The sequence below is a fragment of the Micropterus salmoides genome, unplaced genomic scaffold (genome assembly GCF_014851395.1).
Source record: "Micropterus salmoides isolate LMB-PRFRI ecotype aquatic unplaced genomic scaffold, ASM1485139v1 Ms_hic_scaffold_2259, whole genome shotgun sequence".
NCBI lineage: Eukaryota > Metazoa > Chordata > Actinopteri > Centrarchiformes > Centrarchidae > Micropterus > Micropterus salmoides.
Genome location: NW_024041439.1, coordinates 12,852 through 33,393, shown reverse-complemented (window position 1 = coordinate 33,393; position 20,542 = coordinate 12,852). Strand labels below are relative to the sequence as shown.

Sequence of the window (20,542 nt, the reverse complement as noted above, 5' to 3'; positions counted from 1 at the left end):
TAAAAGTCATGTGAAATCTCTTTATCTTTCGTCTCCTCAATTCGGTGTGTTTCCAAAACGTCTCTGGTGTATCTCGCGGACTCGACTCGCAAGCATCGGTATGCACAGATTTGATTGGCTGAGCAGCGTCACATGAGACGATTGGAGCACATGCTATTGGTCTGTGAGTTTCCTGGTCCTCTAAACCAGTACAGTAATGCTAGAAAAGCTGGCGGGTTAAATAGAAACGCTCCGTCACGAGGTAGTAAGTCTCAATAATAAATGGGGTAGGTCGGCGGTCCGGAGAGGACGGCGGCTGGGTCCGGATCCGGACCGCGGTCCGCCTATTAGTGACCTCTGCTTTATACTATAGAACTCCAATACCCTAATTTATTTGTGCACAATAAAGATATAATAATGTCTAATGTTATGTGTATTTTTATACAAACAACCTCTTGTTATGGAAAAAGACAGCCAGAAAATACTGTCACCGTTAACATTTTATTAATCTGCAATCCGGTTTAGTTTAGTGAAGGTTTTTTGCACCAGTAGAATAACACCGAAGAAACAAGACAAAGTGTCCCCAGAGTTTTATATCTTTTACAATGTTAAACAAAACTGAACCAATGAACCAAGACCACCGATGCCTTTTGCCAAAACAAAGACACTCATACAAAGCACTATATCAAAAAGCTCATGTCTTTACATGTGGGCCACACGCAAATGATCCGTTTTTCTGAGAGATACTAACATGCTGACAATATTCAAGTAACCAATAGGTGGTTTAAAGGCACATATGTTTTGGATAAATGAACAGATTCAAAGACCCTTCTAACCTTTACCTTTTCATTTAATGCATGATCAAAAGGAGTGTTAACTTCCTTCCTAATATTAACAATATTAACATTTTGTATTCAGTTATCTGTTACATTTGTCTATATTAACGTTACTTTTTATTATGCTTGTTTCATCATACAAAAAATGCATTATAAATTCTTCATTTGCTGTTCAAAACAAAAATATGTATGTATTCTTTTAGTTTTAGGTATATTATATATTTGGTTTGGTTCTAACCAGGTGTGCTTTGAACCTGATATTTTGAACTTAAACTCACACACTTGAACAGATAAATAAATACACAACTAACACCATGAACCAAATAACTGGAATAATGGATGTAAACGCTTCTGCAGGACTGCACTTCATGTAGGGAGGCGGAAACAAACAAAACGGGCAAACGTTCCAAAATCTGGAAAAAGAAACGGCAATAATTCCAAACGATCCCTGTGCATGTTTTCAGCCTGGAGATGCATTACCAGCCTATTACTATTCAAGGTAATAAAATCTATAAATATAGGATTTGTTAATGAATGTGTTTAAAAGAACAAAAAGACGAATTAATAATCAGGCTTGCCATGTAAACTACAAATTTACAAATATATAAGAATAGTTCACAGTGCTTCCAAACATCTGAATCAATTTTTTCACATAAAATGATCAGACTCTTGATTTTTTAACATTTTAGGAAATTCATTGATTTGTGAAGCTTAACACAAAGACTGAAAGCAAGGGGACCCTGCTAGCCCAGCTCCATCAAAGGTGCCATCAAAATAATTATTTGTGCATATGTGGCATCACAGAAATAGAAAATTAACATCAGCAGTTAGCTTGCATGTTTAAACAATTTACTGACCAACAGTAGCTGCATATCAAGAGCCCTGTCTACAAACTGGAGTACAAGGGCTTTGCACAGTTTTGTAACTCAAAACACACTTACACTTTGGATCATGACTAATTTGCTAGTTAACTAGCTAAAAACAAGACAGTTTGCAGTAGCGGGAGTAGTTTTTGACTTTTGATGGAGGCTTACTGGTCAGCAGTGCTTCCAGTCTTTCTACTAAGCTAGGCTTACCAGCAAAAACACAAGTTTCCCATGTCTGGTCTAATGCAGGTCTATTTTGAGTCAATACTCTGTTTCCACCACAACAGTAATTGCGGAGTTTGTTGATGGTCGAGTGTAAAAAGTCAAAAGTGTAAAAAAAAGTAGTGCTCATGGGTGTTTGTGCTACAAACATGGATGCCAGCAGTAGACTTTCTGACAGCTACATTACTGATTGCTCTTACACTAGTCTCTGAAATTTATTTTCAGTGAGTAGTGTAAGAGCAGCATAGTTTAAGAGTACTGATTCAGTAGTTACATTACAGTTGCTGATGTTACTAGATACATGGTATCTCTTTTAGCTGGGTATATACCACAGACTGTATATGGTAGATAGCCAGTGGGCTGCCTGGAATCTCCTGGTTTTGTTCAGACTTGGGAGGGTGTTTGGACCTGTGGTGTCACTATGAAGACACCGGAGCTAAGCCAGCAGTAGATGTCAGTAGGCTTACCTCAAACCATCGGCTGCTTATTTAACCATAATGTCTCGTCGTCATTTTACACGTGTAAATAATATGGCTGTTTGGCGTTGGTGGATGGCTGGATAATGGAAAGTAACACGTAATGTATGAGAGGGGAGAGAAGGGGAATAAATAAATTAGCCTACAATAACAGGTTGTTGTTTTTCCTCACTCTAAAATAACTCACTACATTTGTCCCTTGTTGTTTTAAAAATAAAGCATTGGATTGTTAACTGTTTGCGTACCTAATACATTGACTAGGCACTAATGGACAACAATAGTTATATTAAATTTTTGGAATTAAATTTTTGCTAGGGACAATTCAGTAGTCGCTGGATATTGGTAGGGACGGGACATGTCCCTATTCTACGTCCTGGCTATGTCTACTGTTGAGTAATTAGTAATATATGAAAGTATTAGTGCATTTTTTGTTAATGAAATAAAAATGATAAAAAATTTCCAGCAATTTGCTCAACACGGCCTGAAATTTAATTAGACATGTTTAACCAACTCTTGGGCGGCACGGTGGAGTTGCCCCGGCCTTTCTGTGTGGAGTTTGCATATTCTCCCCGTGTCTGCGTGGGTTCTCTCCGGGTGCTCCGGCTTCCTCCCATCGTCCAAAGACATGCGGACTAGGTTAATTGGTTACACTTAGGTGTGAGTGGTTGTCTGTCTATGTGTGGCCCTGCGATGGACTGGCAACCTGTCCAGGGTGTACCCCGCCTATCGCCCGATGTCAGCTGGGATTGGCTCCAGCCCCCCCGCAACCCTGTACGCAGGATAAGCGGTTGACGATTGATAACCAACTCTTTTTAATGCTCTGTCTGTGTCTTGATTGACTTAAAAAACTCCTGCCAAAGGTTACCAGGCACACTGGAAAAATTGGACTTCGGATACTGAAAGTGTGCAGTCTTGTAAAATTGATAGCCTGTCACGTCACATAGTGGACTAGGGCTTGAGAAAACCTGTCGTCCGGAGAACTGAATTTAGGAGCCACAACATTTGATTTTTAGTCAGGTGGTAGTTCCCATTTCTACACACTTCAACACACTATTAATTATTTGTGCTGTCAGTCATGTGGTTGGTGAGCAGATCACTTATTTTTTGTATCTCTGTTTATGTATTTTACTGACTCGCTTCCAGCCATGAGATTAACCTGACGAGGCAGCCATTCATCTGTAGTCCATAAATGTAAAACTGCACCCTTTATCAGCCTAGCAAGCTGTAAATCTCTTCATGCATGTTCTTTTGTCTGTGTAGTGTCTGTGTAACTCAGAATAACATTATATAACAAAAAACAGCAGAAACACCAACAGTGCAAACAAAATATACGTCCACTTTCTTCTCTTACGATAGTACTCTTCTTGGAGCTGTCTGTAGCTTGCTTTCCCCTCCTCCAGGCTCTGTTTATCCTCCTGACGTATTCGTTCCCAGATGTCCTTTCTTTCCTTGTCCCAGGCATCTCGATCTCTCTTATTCTCTTTTCTGCACAGCTCCAGCTTCCTCTCAGCATTTTCCCTTTGCTCTCTTTCTGACTGAACAATTTTCTCTGAGGCTTCCAGTTTTCTTCTCCATTCCTGTCGCTGAGTTTCTTCTTGTTTTTTCCGCCTCCTTTCTTCTTCGTCCCGTTCTTTCTTTCGCTCCTCACGTCCTTGCTGATGCATTCGTCTTTGTCCTTTAGCTGTTTTGATATCCATTTTCTCTCCTGTTCAGTTTGATCGACTTTCCTTTTCAGTGTTTTTAAATCTTCCTCATGTTTTCTCTTGAGGTCTTCATAATTTCTCTTCATCCCTTCTTCCTTCTTCTTCAAAATCCTCTCCACTTGTATTTGTATGAATTCCTCTGTGCGGTAGCAGCCGCCATTTTTCTCCACCATGTTCTCCATCTTGATCAGCAGCTCACTGACTTGTGTGCGATCTGTGTAGTCCTTGTTATTGAAGACCTGGTATCTCCCTCCACAGTCTGTTATGAGTTCTTTAACAAAGACATCACAGTCTTCGACATAACTCATAAATGACTGACCGTCCAGTTCATCTCCTCTGGTGAATATAACAATGATGAAATCTCCAGACTTCTTGCCAAAATATTTCTTGATCACTTCCACACAGTTTTTTTCCTCTTGTGTAAAGTTCCCGATCTGCATCACCAGTAAAACACATGGGGTCCAGGAGACAACATGCTGATGCATTTCAATAGCTCCTGTTGAACGTCATCATCAGGCAGAGTTTCATCAAATAAGATGGGGTTGTTGACCACAACAACGGGCCGCCCATTTATCTCTCCTGTTGCTTTCTCACAAGATTTGGTCATGGGCTTCGGGGGGATCCGGGGTTTGAAATGCTTTTTGCCTAAAATGGTGTTTGCTGTTGCACTCTTCCCTCTGCCAGTCTTCCCAATCAGCACCATCCTCAGACACTCTGTGCTCTGATTTTCACCTTCCACCACATTCCTCTGTTTCACATCCTGCAGCTCAGCTTTAAGTCTTGTGTTAATGTTGTCCAGCTTTACGACCTTCTCCATCTGAGCCTTTGTGAACATGTCCTTCGTGAAGCATCTGGATCCTTTAACTCTCATCTGTTTCAACAGCTCTTGGATCTGCTGCTTGTCCTTGATGTTGAGAACAGAATATCTTCCTCCACAGCTCTGACAGAGCTCCTGGATGTCCTTGTTCTCCTTTACAAAATTAACAGCCGGAGCTGCAGGATCTGACTCCACGGTAAACAGAATCATGGTAAAGTCATTGACTTGGGGGCTGAATGTGTTCTGGATGGTCTCTAACTCTCCCTTGTCTTCATCAGTAGGGGATCCACAGGTAAGACCAGGATGAAGGCATGGACGCCCTCAGGATCACAGAGGGAGATACACCTGAGTGATTCCTCCATCACTGTCTCCTGAGGCTTTCCATTCAAGGCAGGCAGCTCCACCAGGGAAATGTGACATCCACACACCTCTCCCTGATTTTTAACACACACTGATGAGTTGGAGACTGAATGAATCTCTGTCTGACCTAAAAGGGCCTTGGCTGCTGAAGTCTTCCCTGCTCCTCTCCTCCCACACAGAACCAGGTTTAAAGCTGGTTTGATGTGTTCAGACTTTACTGCCATAAATAGACCCGCATCCTCATCCTCAGTGACATCACAGCTGACATGCTCTCCATTGTTCTCCTTTGCAGTTTGACTCAAGCGTGTTAACAGCTCTGGAAGCTCAAGTTTCTTCTGATTCAAATATCTGTATCTACACATTCTGATTAAGTCTTTTAAGGGCTGGTCTGGTTCATCATTGTCCATGGAAGCTGAACTCCCCTCTCTGTGTGCTGATATCAGTACCAGTGAATGATCAAATGATTGATCACTGAATAGTTGAAGGACTCTGCAGAGCCTCAGTTTGTGTTCCTCGGTGAAGTCTTCAGGCCGTAGAACCAGCAGGAACACATGAGGTCCAGGAGCAGAGAGACTCACACACTTTCTTATAAACTCGGCTAGTTTCTCTTCAGAGATGTTGGGAACCAGCACGTCTGGGGTGTTGATGAGAACGATTTCCTTCTCCTTCAACTGTCCTCTGACTGTCACAAAGTCTGGTTTGTCCTCACTTTTGAACTTCGTCTCTCTCAGTATAAAATTCCCCACGAAACTCCTCTCAGACCAGCAGTTCCCCAGCAGAACAACCCTCAGTTCAGACACTGGAAAGAAAAACAATAAATTAGAACTAGCACTGAACTTGACCTTCAACCAGGATTATGACAAAACATAATAATAACTGGTGGACGTGGAAAAAAGCTGTCCAGAACCTGGACTCACCCTTGAGCTGCATTGTCAAAGTGTTATCAATCATAGAGGTCACACTTTGAGAACAACCCGTGAAAACCTTATGTACAATGTACATACAGTAGCTTTTAGTAGCAATTGGGGTGGTGATGCCACAGTGGATTAGACACATTCCTTTGGTGTGGGTGTTTGTACTATTGGTGTAATGAAAAAGTTTTCTGATTCTGATTTCTTAATATGTTGTGATAGAGAAGAGTTTTCTGTTTTCTGTGGTGTGTCCTTGGTCCTGTTTTGTTTGTCTTGAATGCATTATAATAAGACACTAAAGGTATCTCCTGTTGCTGCTACACAGATGATATTCAACTATACATCCCATTTAAGACTTAAGATTAAGAAAAATGATCAGTTTTAAATAACTGCCTTATTTCTGCTCCACCCTGTCTTGACTCTAAGGTAATGGAAGAGATATTGCAAGGCCCAAGGTGTCACAAGAGGAGATGTAAACGATCATTTGGCTTTTGACTCGTCTTTACTGCAGTAACTCCGTCTTCGCCTCAGCAAAGTCTCCATGGATTGGTTGCCTAAAACTAAGCAAACTGCGACCATTTCACAATATTACATGTGTTTAACATTATTATAAGTCACATGACTTGTGTAATGTACTGTTGCTGGACTGGTACTTTCCAGCAGTCATATGTCGTTTAGAGGAACGCTCATATATCGACTGTCACTGACAACCAACCTATTTTGTTGTTTAGGTTTGAACAACATAAAATCTCAAACGTAGTTTCCATCTAAACATATTTTGCTGACCCGAAATAGTGAGCATGTTTTGCTTGGTAATACGATTATATATTTATTGTATATTTATTGTTGGTCATTTGTAACTGGAAATTAGTTAATTTATGGACTTAGCTTAAAAAGTCTAGGCCATGATCTAGCTGTAAATATGCTGCACTTTGTAGGTTTAGTAGCACAGCTACTTAGGCACTTGCTGCTCTGACAACAGCTCCAGATACACTTGAAGCCACTTTGGAATAATACATCACAAAACACCTAAACAGAGTCAGTTGAACTTACTGGTAGGGGGAATTAACTGATAGCTGCTGCTGTGACTCATTGGTCTCCCGATCTTTACCTCTGTAAGAAAACAGAAAAATAACATTTCAGAAAATCATCTGTGATGCGACTGTAGAAAAATGACAGACAATGGACACACGTGAGGACGATTTAGAAAACAAGTCCACACTAGGATGACTTATAGAACCAAATACAATTTAATATTACAATACTCCCCATCAGTTATGACAAAGTTGTCGTAGGCCTATATGTCTGTAAGATTTTGACCTGAATAAGATTCAGTTTAGATCATAGAAAATGTTGTCTGCTCTAATTATGTAAAAAAAACAAAAAACATACTTGTGCTATATATAAAAATACTTGCTTTTCTTTAGTGGGATGGATGTACTACACTGATATAAACTGATAAATATTATGGCTATGCAAATACATTACACTCCATTATTGTTGTTAAGCATATACTCTATACATGTTATATTCATTACGTTTTTATGATGCATTCTTGTTGTGCTAAAAGTATGTTAAATTGTCTAAAAATAGTTTTGACAAGAAAGACACACAGGACAAAACGGCAAAATCATGTGGGGCACTGCGGGCACTGATGCTAATCATTTTTTGAGGAGCATCAGTCCAAACTGAGAGGACACGGCTGGCACATGGCCTTCAAGGCCTCCATTAAATTCCTGCTCTGGTCCCAGTTCTGATTAACACTTGAAAATGGATAGATACTGTAGATACTGTAAATAATGTTAGCTACATACTGTAGATACTGATAGATACTATCTAGGGCTGAACCTAACAATTATTTTTCAATTAGTCGATTAATCTAACAACAAATATATTGATTATTATTATTATATTAGAATAATAGTGGCATATTCAATATGAATGAATCACTGTGTGTCAGCCCTTTCCCTGTACTGGAGAATTAGTATTTTTACTGACGTACTTGACTTCAGCATAAAATGGTTATGACATGGATTAATTTAATCACTGGAGTAGAATGCAGTAAGATCATCACTGGTGAATGTATGTTTGCATCAGTGTGGGGCAAAGAAAATGACGATTTACAGATGATAACAACAGTCTGTAACATTATTTTAAGTCATTTCCTCACTCATATGTGGCCTTTAAAGTAAAAAATATATAAAACAGCCAAAATAGCCAGATGTTAGATTACATTACGTTACCATAGCAGCAGTGGTGCAGAAATTACTTTTAACATGGGGGGCGATGCAGAAACTTTATTTTAAGTGATGCCTACTAACAGAAACACGTTTCTCAAGTTGATCATCCCACTATATCGTGCTTGTGTGGAGAAAAATAAAAGATTTGAGGTGCTGACTTCCTGACATCTTGACAAGAGCTTACAGAGGAACTTTACAACAATGGGGGGGGCTCTGTTTAAAATACAGGTGCATCTCAGAAATTTTGAATAACATTAAAAAGTAACCCCCACCCCCCCTTCATATATTCTAGATTCATTACACACAAGTGAAACATCACAGGCCTTTGTTTGTTTTAACCTTGATGATTACAGCTTACAGTTCATGGAAATCAAAAATCAATATCTCAAATATTAGAATATTAGAAGAAAGAATATATAATACAGAAATATCGAAAAGTTCTGAAAAAGGTTAATTTATGCCAACACTTGGTCGGGGCTCCTTTTGCGTGAATTACTGAATCAGTGCGGTGTGGCATGGAGACAATCAGCCTGTGGCACTGCTGAGGTTTTATAGAAGCCCAGGTTGCTTTGAAAGCGGCCTTCAGCTCGTCTAATAAATCTTTTTATTTGATTTCCATGTGCTGTAAGCCGTAATCATCAAGATTAAAACAAAACAATATTGATGAATCGCCCCAGCCTTAATGCTAACTGTTAGATAATGTAGACGCTGATAGATACTGTCTACAGTATCTAACTACCAGTATCTATCTCTGATAGTTAGAAAGGCTCAAATAATTGAGGATTACTCTAGTTTGTAGTTTTGGTGAAGAACTAAGCAGAATTAAGATGAGATAAGAAATAACCTGTTTGAAACAGGGTAATGTATTCTTTCAAATAAAATATACACCATCCCCACCACAGTTACACTGCCATTCTGAGGGAAACACTAAGCCATGTTATACTGCAGTTTATTGTAAGTTTGATTTTATTTGTATAAAAAAGCTCAGTCTAGTAGCCTGACCTGGAGCACCTTTTTCATTTTGAGATTTTGAAATATGTCTAGTAACCTGCTGCAGTTTATGAGAAAATGTAAACTTATTTAACAGTCAATGTTTTATTATGAACATACAAATGAATGGACTCCAGGAAGAACAGCCAATGCTGGTGCTAATGGGGATCTTAACCATTTAAAGTCCTCACCAAGAAAAAAGTGAAAAATTATTTCTTTACATTTTTAATTTCATTAGGGCAATAACAATAATCCCAAAAATAATTTTTAACAGACCCAATACTTTTTCTGATATACTGCTCTACCATACGGTTGAGATGGCTCTTCATGGTAATACTTAAATATGCATTTTAATACCAATAAACTTTAGAAAACATCATATAAAATGACAGCAGAGAAGGCAACTTCAGCACTTCATTCCTAATTGTGAATACAGGGTTTATAGTGGAGTTCATACAAAACAGCACTACACAGTAACTTCATTGATTATTGAACATTTTGAATATTACCAACATAGTATTTCTGTTCTTTGGTATTTCAGAAGAACACATTTGTAGGGACTCTCAACCTTTTAGACAGACTTAGATACTAAGACAACGTATCAATGTCTAGATCACTGCAAAATACAGCATTTACTTGATTTAGTGTATGGCTGTTTTTCAATAATCAATGAAGTTACTGTGTAGTGCATACAGTTTGGTATGAGCTCTACTGTAAACCCTAGATACGCAATAAGGGATGAAGTGCTGAAGTCGCCTTCTCTGCTGTTGACTGTAAAAAAGATTTATTTCTGCAACAACTTTTGCATTTTATATGATGTTTTCTAAAGATTGTTGGTATTAAAATGCATGAAGAGCCATCTTTCAAAAACCGGTCTGGACTGTCTTTGTCTTGCTGATTATCAGTAAAATTAATAATCTGGCGTAACGGATGGAATCTCTTTACGTCTTGAGATGTGACTGGCGGTGCCAGTAGTCATCCGTGGCTGGTTGAAAATACCTATGACAGGTTGTACTGCCAGGGAATAGTCGATCTCTTCGGGGCTAGTTTTGATCGGATCCCCCAACTCCTTGCGCAGAGTACAAATTGGTATGTTCTGATATGTTGATGATCAGGAGGCTCTTTTTGGTTAGTCTTGAGGATTTTCTGGTATAAGGGCTGGAAAATTCGAAAATTGGAAAATGTTATGGATACTATTTATTTATGTTATGTGTTTCTAAAGAGAAACAAAAAGAACAGGAAAATGATTTTAAAATTCTCAAATCCAGTATTGGTCTTAAAAATACCATATCGCAGGGCTCTAATTTTTGACTCAACATGAAACAGAGCACCCCTGAACAAATAAAGAGGAAACGTATATTTCTGACTGTACTCACCAGATGGTGCTGCAGCTGCCATGTTGTCACTGTGCTGGAAACACCAGAAGAAGCTCAGCTGGAGACCAACAGCTGGTTTTAAAACCCTTTGAACACAAAACAACAGAACGGAGCAACATGTTACTCTATGGCAGGGGGGTGGTGATGGTGCCGTGGATAAGACACGTGCCTTTGGTGTGAGAGACCTGGGTTCAATCCCCCACTGTGACACATCCACCTGAGCAAGACATTTAACCCTGAGTTGCTCCAGAGGCGTGCGACCTCTGACATACAGTATGTAGCAATTGTAAGTCGCTTTGGATAAAAGCGTCAGCTAAATGAATAAAAAAAATGTAAAATGGCAGTGCCAACACTAGCTTTTAGGTGTTTGAATTTGATACCTTCTCTCTCCGGCTCTGTAAACTGATTTTACAAAGTCACTTAAAAGCAGTAACATTAGATGCTAAAAGGCAAGAGGTGATCTTTATATAAACCTCATACAGACATACAAGAAAGGCACAGGTGTAATTACCATTCATAGATGCATTACATGTAAGTGTGTTTGTTCCAGCGATGTGTTTTCATCTTTTTGTGGTAAGTAGTGTAGAACCTCTATATGAAGGTATTTATCTGATGCCTTAATGACAATTTTAAAAAAGAGTTTTCAATGTGTATGTTTCCTTTAGTGCCCACACCACAAATAAATTCCCCCGTGATGAAAAGTAAAGATTGACTGATGAACTGATAAATCAGTCAATCAAAATGTCTGCTGTGAAAGGCCTGTACTCATCCTCCAACAAGCTGTCATTCCTTCAATCACTGCTGTAATTTTAAAGCAGCAGCTGTTACTCTTTATTACTGCCACAAACATCCAGCAGCTGAAACACCAAAAATGAAAACTCCATTCAGCCGACATTCAGCTCAGGGTGAGATGATGATAATACTGACATGTTATGTGTCTCTAAGCTGTCGTTATTAACTTACTGAGGTGCCGCTCTGGGGTTTTATAAAGCATAACGGTGAGACACCCCCAGGAATATACTTTCACCTCCTCTACAACATTTTGACCTCAGCTGCTGCAGAGACATGGGACAAAAATCAAACCGTGACTGTGCTCCTGGCATCCTAATTATGATTTTGTTACATGCCAAAAACTTCTCCGTGGTGTGGTGTGTGGTGTTTGTGATGTGGGCACACAAAAGAAACATACACATTAAAACATTTGTTTCAAAATGAGAACCTTCACAGACTTCTCCAGGTCAAGTCACTGTTTTCTGTCCGCTAGGTTGTAAACATTGTACCACCACTGTGGCTCATTCTAACAGTCCTGTCATAGAATCAGAATCAGCTTTATTTGCCAGGTATGTGTACACATACGAGGAATTTGACTCTAGATTGTACATTGCTCAAAAGTGCTTACTTATACAATAATACAATAATACAGTAATAAAATCAAACACAGGCTACAGTAGTGTTGTAGTACGCGAGACCGGTCTTACGACCACTGTTAGATGGTCTTGGTCTCGTCTTGGACTCGACCGCATTTGTACTCTGTCTTGTCTCGGTCTCGAACATTGAGGACTCGGGATTTTATTTGAAGACCAGTCAAGACCATAACTTTGGGAATCTCAGTAAATTGCTTTTGCATCATCTGATTTATTTGTTAACATCCAAACTTTGACTGGATGTAAAACTTATTGCTTCAAATGCAACCAGTAACGCTAAATAAAAATGACTGTCACCCCTCCTGGTCTTGGTCCTGGCTTGGTCTCAGCCTCTAAAAGTCTTGTTCTTGTCTCGGTCTCGATAAACTCTTGAGACAATAGTGCAATGAACAGAGTGCAAAGGATTCAGGAGTAAATTATTATTAGCATTAGTATTATGTACATTTCGGAGGTGGATGTGATATACAGGTGCACAGACACATACATGAATACATGTACACAGTGTGATGAGTGCAAAGAATGCTGGTATAAATAAGTATTATGTGTGGTGTTATGTACATGAGGTAGGTGGATTTGGTATACAGTATATACAATATAAACAGCTCTGAAATAGAGAATGATGAATAAAAAAAGTGGTAAGCAGTACACAGGTGGCTGATAGTAAACCCATAACAAACATAATGGACATTAAAAATCGAGATGACAAAAACTTTAACAGCCAGATAATGCCTGCAGCAGTTCTGATTCCAGGCCTGCAAAGAGGCCTTTATTCTTTTTCTTGACAGGTGAACATAGGGAGCTTTTCCTGAGGTTCTCCATCTTTACCTGTTTAGATGTCTAACCTTAAAAGCATAACGTTATTTAAGATGCTGGCAAAATACTATATACTATACTATATACTGTACTATAGCTGCAATACTAGTCGGCCTATTAAGTAGAACCTCGTGTATTTTTTTACACATCGTCAAAGGGGTTGTCTTCCTTGTTTGCTATGATGTGGAGCAGACCACTTTACAGTAAAAGAAAAAGGAAACAGAATGAGCCTTTAACTGAAATAGATAGGCCTATCTAACATCATAAACTGGAAAATTTAAAGGCCAACAGGTTTTTCTCAACCAATTCCCCCAAGTAAAGTCACCAGATTCAGCCTGCACATCATATATTTCTTGCTAACGTTACACTGATCAGAACTAGCTTCTGTCAGTCTATGTGTTAATGCTAAACATACATTAGCCTAGTATAATATGAGGGATATTTATTTGAAGTTTTCTTTTCAAACATTGACGCAATGTTTTACAAGCGTTAGGCCTACCGTCAGCGGCGCACTCCGAAACCTTCAAGAAACGCGTTTGAATGACTTTGTAGACTCTTCAGATTATAAAGACAAGTCTCTCGATCCGTCAGCATTTCTAATAAGCTACATCGAGTTGATTTAATCTGCTTGTGTTCAGTCATCTGTGTGGACTCTAGGCCCACTCACCAGCTGTTTGTTACTGCCATCAAGACAAAAGTGAAAGTATTCCAAAAGGAAGTGAAGGAAAGTTCCTCACGTCAGACATTCTCCACATATTCAGATGGATTTTAAAGTAGTCAAAAGCGCCCAAAATGTGGTTTGACCAAGCAAAGTTAAGTCTGAATATAATCGCAGGGAAAACACTATTTCACTCTCAACCCAAGCTTTAATTTGCTTTCTTCAAAAGAAACCCCAAAACTTCTTTTGCCCTCACCTTTATGTCGCAGGGCGGTTCAAACAGAGTTCACTAATGTTACAGCTCCACCTGCTGGACGCGACAGCAAAACACACAGAGGAGGTAAACCAGCTGTCAACTCAAAGATGATGATTGAGATCATTCAGGTGGTGGCAAAAACAGAGACAGGCTGTTTTTATTCAGATGTTTTTGGACACTGTCGGCGTTGTTGATTCAGATCAGTGGTTCATCTCTTTTGGAGGATGTGGTTTGTGGGTCTGAGGGTCTGCTGTGACTGACAGCCCTGTGCTGAAGCAGGTTTTTTTTGTGTTTGGATACATTTGTGACAAGGGTAGGCTAAACAGCATCAGTCACAAGATCTTCAACACCGACTGAAAGACCCAATTTCTGATCTAAATGTAAAGAGAAGGTTCATCCAACCACCAAAATACAAAACGCAGGAGTAAAAGAAGCTTAGCCTATATCTTACAATCAGGTGAGGAACATACGATTTCCATCTATGACTTTTTAAACATTTGCAAATACAGCAGTAATTTAAATTACAGAACAGTAGGCTACCGTGTGAGGTTCCTGTAGGCTTATTTTTATTTCTCAGAACATACTGTAGGAGAAAACAACCCTGTTTTGGCTGATTGCAGTACTGATTAACAGCACAAAGGAATAATAATGGATTTTGTTTGAAAAGTGAAAGTGGTTGAAGTAGGCCTAGTTCATATGTAGTAGTAATTTACAGTGATAGAAGTATTCAGATCTTGTCAATATCAATACCACTCTACATAGGCCTAATGAAAAACTATTAAAAGTCCTGGATGTAAAGAAGGAAAGTATTCTTAGAAAAAAGAACAACGGTATAAAACAAAAAACCAAACCACATCATCTCAGAAAAAAATAAAGAAAATCAGTATTACTGATAATACAAACAAAAACATGTACACAGAGAAATATTCCTACAATGATAAAAATATATTATTACAGACCAAAATTATAACAAAAATTTAAAAAACTCCGACCCTCAACTCAAAAAAAAAAAAAAAAGATTCATGTATTACACTTGCTATGTACTTATACTGCATTTGTACTTGATATTAGGTTGTGTAAGATTCTTTACATGTTTTTTCTGACACTAAAAAGTAAACTAAGCCACCATCCAAAAACATCACAATCATGTGATTTTCAAGCACATACAGATAGATAGGCCTACAGCTGGAGGAAATCGGAGAAGAACTAGAAAATATTTAACTTTCCTTCATAACCATAAAAGCACTTTCTGCGAGACATAGCCGCTGAACAACCAGCAGCTGTAGCTCAGTGATGGAATGACTGCTTGGTGTTGTGTTGTGACTGTGGGCCTGAGTTTGGTGTTTTCAGCAGGTGTTCAGTGGGCAGGACCATCTACTGCGCTGAAGGGCTGGAGGAGGTCTGAACAGGTCCATACTTGACTTCAACAAGGGAGCGAAATTCAAGGTCTTCAAGGACACATCCATCCATTGTCAAATGTTTATCCTGCGTACAGGGTCGCGGACAAGGACACATAGGGCCTATTTAGGTTAAAAAGACCTAGCAGATTTTGCCTTTAATAGAAGATACATCAATTTTCAGGTTCACGTTTTTTTTACCCCTCACTTCTATTCTAGGTTGTTGGATGAGGTCCAAATGGCTAATCCACCTCTAAAACGTGGGCTAGCACACTTTCTGGACATGTTCACAAATAGCCTATACGTTTTGGGGTCCATCTAAGATTGCCCTTGGCCGTTTTGATAACTTTAACAACCAGCATGATATCTTTAGTTAAAGGAAGGGGAGTCCTCTTTAAGTAAAATGTCCCTCATTTGTATGGAATTTTTTATTAGCTAGGTGATTATGAAAAACCTGAGCAGTGCTTCAGGAAGGGCACCTTTTAAGGTAATCAGATTTTATTTGCGGAGCTTGGGAGAGAAGGCAGAATTTTTTGTTCAAGACTAAGCTGTAAAATAACCTGCAATTTTGTAATGAATTGTTTGACTGCAACTGCTTTGTGCTGTCTAGTAAATCCACGAGGGTTTGGCACTTTGTGTGCATGACACAAATAAAAGAAAACAGTTATCATGTAACAATAAAGGTTATTTTAACAAACACATAAAAAGACTGGGAACAATAGTTGGAATTGCCGCTGGTGAGCTTCACTCGGCTCTCCCGTAATCAGCATCACTTTCTTCAGGTGTGTTCTCCTACTAGTGCCAGAAATGTGCGCGGCCAACAGGTGATTTGACTAACCGGCTTCCTCGTTTTTATTCAGCTAATCAAATGCTGAATCACTCTGGCAAAGCAGAGGGGAAAAGAGAAGTTGAGCTCAGAGGACGACCACAAAACTCCAGGAGGGTCCATGTGAGAAACTGACCTAATGATGATGCAGTGTGGGATCAGATAGGACATCAGTCAGCAGCGATAGTGACTTGAACGGTAAGAGCAGTGTTTTCAGCTTGCGCGCCAAACTTCATTCGTAAATCTTGCTGTTTCGATCCCTGTTCATGAACAAACGGACTTACGCAGATAACTCGCTTATTAGATATTTTTCAAATCAAGAGGGTCTCTAAGTCGACGAAAACGCAAATCTATTGAGAAAGTAGCCACACACTGCCACTAATTCCTCCTTTTTATTCTGCTCAGTTTTATTGCCAAGAGATAAAGGTGCTACACGTAAACAAACATACAGTTGAGATATTATAAAAGACTAAATATTGAATAGATTAAGCATGATGTTGCATGTGTGCCGAATTGAGCTCTCCATACTAAAATCTATTTCTATAAGGTAACCTATTTACTATCACATTATATACACTGTAAGTTGCTAAATTTTCGCAGGGATAAGCAGTCTTTTTTTCTTTGTAATTGGGTGCAATTAGCTTAATCAATTCCTGCTTTAAATCACTTTTCACAGGTATGTCTACTTCTTTCAGAAGACAGCCTAATAGTGAAATGATAAACAACTTTACAACATGCCAATATGCATCCTCAACTAAAAACCCTGGATACTATAGTAGATATAGTCCAATTTAAAACTGCTTGTAATTCTGTTTGTTGAGGGCCTCCCATGACGACAGAGGGTCACGTGCTAAGGCAAAAGGCCAATTTTGTTTTGAGAAGTTTTGTCTTTGCTGTAACTTCCAAAGTGAAGTTGACTTTCAGTTTATCCTGCTGAAGTTAAGGTTTTATGCTCATGTTTACATGTCATTGTAGCTTTTTGACACACACACACACACACACACACACACTACTTGACCAAAGTATAACGCAAAGTGATTATTTTTACTATCTAAGTTTTAAGAATGGCCCCTTGCTCTCCAGGGAAAATGTTGGTGGAGATGGCTTTGAAACGTAGACAAGGTAAAAACAATGGGTGCTCACAAGACACACCTCCTAAGTAGCACACACAAACTCGGCAGTGACACAACTACATACATGGCCATACCTTTTCTTGTAAAACCTTGCAAACAGCATCCTATGAGAAGTTAAATCCACAACATGGGTTTTGAGCATTAGGTAGGGGAGAGCGGGGGCAATTGTAACAGTCAATTTCTCCAATAAGAAACAAGCTAGAGTGATGACACTTAATCTGCACATGCTTAGAAGGATTCTCTCTTTACCTGTGGAAAAGGAACAGGATAATTTCACCTCTGCCGAAGTTTACCAAAATGCTGATTTTAAGATGCACTGAACAAAATTATAAACAAGACTTTTGTTTTTGCCCCGACTCATGAGCTGAACTCAAATATCTAAGACTTTCTCTAAGACTGCAAAAGGCCTATTTCTCTCTGTCAAAATCTGATAGTGAGCACTTCTTCTTTGCTGAGATAATCCATCCACCTCACAGGTGTGGCATATCAAGATGCTGATCAGACAGCATGGGGCCTTAGGCTGGCCACAATAAAAGGCCACTAGAAAATGTGTAGTATTTAATGACATGTCAGAATTGGCGTAAAGTAGCCAATATTTTGCTTCTGCGTTTATATTTTTACAAATTCTGACAATCAAAATAATCCAAATCCTTGATTTTTGACTCTTCTAAATGTTTGAGCAGGCACAGAATTATTGGCAATTTGTGCTTCAGATATTCCTTTGACTCTTTCTGCTATGAGCGGAGTTCATCTGAAAGTTTCAAAATTTCTGCACAAAAACAGTATACTTGGGGATTTTATAACTATTTGAGGAGAACGCCTCAAACACAGGTATGGTCTGCGTAGCCTACGATGTGTTTTACGGAGTGTGTTGGAGTGATATTCTGCGTATGAATGGTTGCACAAAGACTCCTGTATGTGGTAACAAATTGGCATGTTGTAAAGCTTTATCTATCAGTTCACCATTAGTCTCCTTAAAGTATTTGGCATTTGTTGAACTGGTATTTTTGTGAATGTCTTAATGCAAATCTGTTACACTAAAAAACAGATGTAGACTGAACCAGTTTAAGTAAAGACTCAAATTAGTGTCTAGACTTTACTTTAACAGGTAGAAACCTCGAGCAGAACCTAATGGGTGGCTGGCTGGGTCAAGATTAAAATATTCAACTGTGTGAGAGCTGATTCAACTCTGGTATTCAGTTTGTGCTGCTATGTTAATTGAATGCATGGAGTGCCAAGCGCAGCTGAGTCTGATATAGTGACTTTCCTTTTTAACTTTCAGAACTATGAATGGCACACAGATAAATGTAAAATTGGGAAATGTCTGTTAAGACAGATTGAAGACGCACAGTGTGATAGATGGGAACAACTACAGTAGATCTTTGATTGTGGTTGTATTGTGGAGTAGAGGTGATTACTGCTGGAGTTCTCAACAGAAGGCAAACTTATTTTGCATGTTATTTTACTTTTATTTAAATAAACAGACGATGCAAATTTCTGTCCTGTTGACACCCGCTACACTGGAACATGAATCCAGTTGTGTGGTACAGAGTAACTCGGACACAGACCAGCATCCAGTTTCACCTAAAGTTACACAAACCGGAGGAAACGTGATCCTGAGCAGTTTAGTACAGAGAGCTAATGTGTTAGGAACGATTACAGCTCTCCATAACTGGAGGTAGGTGCGTCTTTTTAATAGATTCTCCATTAGGTTTCTTTTAAGCTTTTGAAAAGGTAAAAATAAATACTATTCCAGATGTCATTTTATACACTTCCAAAATTTAGCCTGATCTGTTTGGTGTCTCTACTTGACTTTAAAATGTATTTATGGACAAACTACTTGGGGTTGTAAAGTTACAAGCCCATGGTGACTGGGAAAAGGTTGATGTCTTTCATATGATCCTTTCCCCACAACATGTCAGTTATTTTTGTTCCGCTGAGTAGACTGTCAGTGAGACGCACACTTTAAACATGACAAGTACATTTGCAGTGTTAAAGTACCAGATGTTTAAACTGTGCACTTCACCTGCTTAAATAACAAGAAGTCAAGAGTTCATCTTTCAAAATCTTTTGGAAGGCAGCATTGTATTTTTTTGGAGAATTGCACAAGTTTTTTTAGGGTGGTTTTTCTCTGAATCAGCAGCCTGATTGACACTGTGTTGGCAGTGGTTTAAGCTTGACCAGATGAGTAATGTTGTTCTTACTAACGCCACCCATAATATTATATTTACAGTGATAAAACAGAACTTAATCCAGACCGAGCCAAGGGAAGGATGCACTATATAGCCAAAAATATGTGGACACCCAATATTGCAGCAGTGTGATGGCTCAATGTGTCACTCCAGAACCGTGTTCATAAATGTTGGACTCCATCACACTCCGCTCTTCAGTTTCAGTCTTTTCCTCCAAATGCTGAATTTGCTCCCAGAGTCACTAAATCAGGAAAAGTGGTTCTTTATGGAGCTGCTTTGTGCAAAAGGCCACTGTGATGGTGAAACCGGAAAGGGACAAACTGTTGACACACATATTGTTGTTGTACGCTGCAGCATTAGGATTTAAATTCACTGGAACTAAATATGAGCTAGACAAAATCGGGAAAAACAGAGTGGGTGGCAGGCACATACTTTGGCCATATTATAATACTAATGCCACTATTAGTTTCCATTAATCATGTTTGTTTGCAGTGTATTGAAATCTTTTTCTCTATAGATTGAGTTTTACTTTAGACTGAGGCTGTCTTCACCGTCCCTCCCTCCTCCATGTGTCTGATGCCTGCTGACTGCTGAAGATATCCATCTCTTCATCTCCTTGGAGCTTCACTCTGTTCTTTCACTACATCACTCCATCATCTGTCCAGCAGTCATGAATCCCTACAGAAACACAAACTTGAACTCTCACCCACGTGATGATGCCTCGGGCTCTTTACCAAATCCATCTCGTTTTTAACCCCCTGACCCTTACGACAATTCCCATAATCCATCTTCATCAGCCGTCTTACCGTCTCCTCCAATCATCCAGACGGGTCATAGCTCTGTGACAGTTTTGAGCCAATACTCCCCTCCCTATCCGGCCCCCTCAGACCAAGATGGAGGTCAAAGCATGGTTCGGTCATCAAACACGCCACTCCCAGGCTCAGGTCCAGGCTTCAGCCTCGGTTCCAGGCCTCAGTCCAGCTTAGCTTCAGTCTCATCTCCAGCTAACCCTCCCTCTGCAGTGTCTGCTACACCAAACCCTTACCCTGCCCCCGCCACACCCCCTC

The 20,542-nt window shown here is 39.4% G+C and overlaps 1 long non-coding RNA gene and 1 pseudogene across 1 annotated transcript; one reads left to right on the top strand and one right to left on the bottom strand.

Moving 5' to 3' along the window:
* Positions 1 to 3,486: 3,486 nt before the first annotated feature.
* Positions 3,487 to 13,691, bottom strand: LOC119917827 (annotated as a pseudogene).
* Positions 13,692 to 15,197: 1,506 nt separating this feature from the next.
* LOC119917829 lies at positions 15,198 to 20,537 on the top strand. The gene is made up of 3 exons (XR_005447339.1): positions 15,198 to 16,106; positions 16,185 to 16,348; positions 19,993 to 20,537. It is a non-coding gene; the product is annotated as an uncharacterized LOC119917829 (long non-coding RNA).
* The last annotated feature ends 5 nt before the right edge of the window (positions 20,538 to 20,542 follow it).